This window comes from Papaver somniferum, chromosome 7 (genome assembly GCF_003573695.1).
Source record: "Papaver somniferum cultivar HN1 chromosome 7, ASM357369v1, whole genome shotgun sequence".
NCBI classification, from domain to species: domain Eukaryota; kingdom Viridiplantae; phylum Streptophyta; class Magnoliopsida; order Ranunculales; family Papaveraceae; genus Papaver; species Papaver somniferum.
In genome coordinates this window covers 28,912,997-28,916,784 of record NC_039364.1, presented here as the reverse complement: position 1 = coordinate 28,916,784, position 3,788 = coordinate 28,912,997, and the positions used below count along the sequence as shown (strand labels likewise).

Here is a 3,788-nt window from a genome sequence, read left to right as displayed (position 1 = left end):
CTGTGTTCGCTCTTAGAGACCCTATATTCTTCCTTTAGTAGGAAACAAAATTTGTGTTGACCCTAAATAATTGAGATAAGCCTCAAATTAACCGCACATAAAAATTCTTATTCCAACAGAAAGAAAATAATTTCAGAAAAAATAAAAAATATAAAAAGTCAGAAACTTTTATGTTTTCTAGCAGTTATAATAAAGAAGGAATCAGAGCGATAACATTTGGTTTGGTCGAGAAAAGAAATGTCAGAGGTACTCCTTGAGTCAATGTACCTAATCCTCACACCGGTCCCCTGCCTCAGACTTGGTTCTGTGTTTGTGGTTCAAGGAGGAGGGAGGAAAATCCAAAATCCCCAATTTCTATTTCGACTCCACCACCTCTCCGCCAAATACAACTAGATTCCTGCCCAGATTTATGTTCCCACTGCAATCGACAGCGCCTCTGAAACCCAACTAGAGACAGTGAATCCAACTATGAAAAACGAAAATCAATCACTGGAAGAAGAAGAAGATTGGGGCATGAACACATGGAAAAACCTTGAAAAAGTAAGAGATATCACCACTGATTCAATGCATAACAAATTATGTATCCATGGATTTGATGGCTAATACTCTGTTAGCATCAGGTGCATCACCAGCAATGCTTCACTGTTTACAAGAAAACCCAGATTTTACACCTCATGCTGATGCTCTGCGTCTCAATGTTGGTACTTTATCACCAGATTGGCTCCCTTCTATGAAATCAGCTGCTGAGTTAGTTAATGAATTGGGGAAACCATGGGTTTTTGACCCAGTTGCTGTTTCTGCTTCTGGATTTCTGACTCAAGACTTGTGTTGAGCTTGTGGGTCTTAAACCTGCTGTTATTCGTGGTAATGCTTCTGAAATTCTTGCTCTTGCTAATGCTTCCAGAGATACCCACACTAGTAAGGTCAGTTCACTCACTTGCTTAATCATAATTGGAAGGAAAGTTTTGATCTTCTTGTGTTTGTGTATTGGTTTTGGGTGAAATTTGGTTTTGATCTTGTTGTGTTTGTGTATTTTATCATTGAAAGTTAGTTTTTTTTAAGTAGTTCAGATTCTTACTAAGAACCTTGTACCCCAGAAAAGCATAGAATTTGATCATCTAGTTATGTACTTGAAGAACGCCAACTAACAGCCGCACTGACTTCCAACTTTCCTAGTGCTTAACGAGACTCTCAGCCGCACCAAGGGACAAGTGAGGGCTGAAAGCGTGCTAAATGAGAGTGATTGTACTATGCCTGCTCTTGTGACTTGGCTACTCAACCCAGTGGGTTGGGGGGTGGAGGAGGGGGTCAGCTACATGCTTTTTGGGTTTTTTCTGATGAGGAATCAAAGCAATAGAGACAATTTAGAGTTAGAATCAACAACAAAGCTCATTTAGGTATGACACTGTCAAAATGTTGCCTGTTGTATGGACTGTGGAGATCAAGGCATAATGCCAGCAACAAAGTTCTATCTGGTCATCTTTGTCAAGATGTTGTTGTGGGATTGTGTTTAATTAGACAAACATTATGATGTCCACCTACAGTTTTTGGGAAATTGTACTTGTCTGAAACTCCAAAATCGAACACAGATTTAACTGAAAGAAAATTTAGCCAAAGAATTCAGACAGGAATCTAGTAGCTGATTTTTCCAAATTAATGTCAGCATTTAGCCTTCACTAATTTCTGACTTTGTTTGCCTAACTCTTCTGGGGACTCAGCGGTTGCATACAGATAGGCTGATATTGATATAGTGTCAGCTTCTAGAGTTTCCACCTGGCCTCTGCAAAAGTAAAGGCACCAGGTGGCTGTGTATGAGACAGGGGTTCTCAGTTAAGATGGTCTTTTATGTTCCGCTTTTAGAGTTTACTTCAGAAAAGGTTGAACCAAGTGTTTTACCTCCTAGTATAGTGTCCAGATATGCAGACTCAATTTCCTTTGGTGTTTGAATATAGCAAGGCAGAAAACTTGGTGGGAACATTGTTAGAAATATAATCATACTAGAATAGCTTAACTATAACATAAATATGCAACTAATAACTGGTGGAAAAGGGAGATTCATGCATGTGTGGATGGGAAATGTTTGAATTAGAGCATTTATTTGGTGGTCTAAACAAGAATTTACATTTTTGTTCTAGTTTTATGCCTAGACGACTACCAATTTTGTAAACTATTTGGAAACACTTGAAATTTGAAACATTACAGCTAAGGCTGGGAAATATCTCGTTGGTTTCCTTAAATCCAAGTTCACCAATTAGCGAGTAGATTTTTTATCTTTTCTGCTCATTGTTGTTTCTGTAAGTGAGAGAAAGAATCTATTGTAGTCCCATCACCGATTGTACTCATTAATTGGTTAACTTGAAAAAAATTTGGTAGCTATTAGAAAATACAAAATAGATTGATACTTTTTTAAAGATGACATACATGTTGGTTGGATAAGGATGCAATGGAAAGTAGAAATGTAAGAAACCAGTACATATCAACTTGCATTAGTTATGAATAAATGACACATAATGAATGCCTCACAAGCCCAAAGCCTGTCATGCCTGGCATCACTAGTCGAAGTCGAGCTCCAATTTAATGATATCATACTTGTTATTTGACATTTGAACTAGATTACTGCAAAGTACAAGGAAACTAGATATAAAGATGATTTTTTCTTCTTCATCAACTTAGCTCACAGTATTCTTACATTTGCATAAACCAATAGTTTGAGTAGCAAAAAACTTGTGTAGACTGAATATTTATCGCATGGATATGTCTAGGGGGCGGACAGCTCACATGGGTCAATGGATGCAATAGAAGCAGCAAAATCCTTGGCTATAGCAAGTGGCGTGGTCGTTGCAGTATCTGGAGCAGTTGACATAATAACCAATGGGCAGCGTTTGGTTGGTGAGTCTTTGGAATTAGTGGGTAGAGTGTTTCAAGAAGAAGGTTTTTATACTTCTAAAAAGAGACATAATCAAATCAAGAGGGAGTTGAAGAATAAATATCAGTTGGAGATGAAATTAGATTTTTCTTTTCTTTTGAAGATCCTTGTGAGGTAGCTAAACGGATGCATTGTTCAATCTTAAAAGACCAACCAACATTTAACCAGTGTATTGTATACAAAAATTTAGATAATCACCTCTTGAAATTCCAACCTTCAAGATCGGGGCATCTTCCTCCATCATATTGCTAACTTTATGTGGATCATTACCTGCTCCATTCATACTGAGCAAGTACAAATATAATCAAGTTCAGCCTTGTGGGAAAGCTAATAGCTGGTGTTTTTCAACCCTGATAGACCAAATTATCTATATGATATTCTCTTAAGACATGAACACGCTACAAGCCAAATGAATTCCAGACCATCCAGTTCTCATTGGACAAACTGGGAAAAAATAAATAATAATAATAATGTCAGCGCACTGTTTTACTTGCAACAGCATACACACTACATTTTGCTCGAGAGTAGAGGCTATTCAAACAAAATACATCTTACTCCAAAGTTTAAAGTTTGTCAAACTATTAATAGTCATACTGATTGCAAGCTTTCCTGTTGGTCTTAGAGGTGCAACAAGCTTATAATGGCTTCGCCAAAATAAGGATGACAACCTTCTTTACATACTGATTCACAAACCCATACTTAAATCATTACACTCGCAACAAACCCGATCCATTAAGGTTCATAAACAAAAATCCATTAAGGTTTGTAAACTAACGGAAAACATGATTACCATCTTTGGGTCGACCTTACGGAAGCAGCAGAATGTTAATTTAATTCCACCCAAGGTTGAACAGAGTGTGCA

General features: G+C 37.4%; 1 pseudogene; it reads left to right on the top strand.

Moving 5' to 3' along the window:
• The first annotated feature begins 245 nt into the window (after positions 1-245).
• Positions 246-3,044, top strand: LOC113294440 (annotated as a pseudogene).
• The last annotated feature ends 744 nt before the right edge of the window (positions 3,045-3,788 follow it).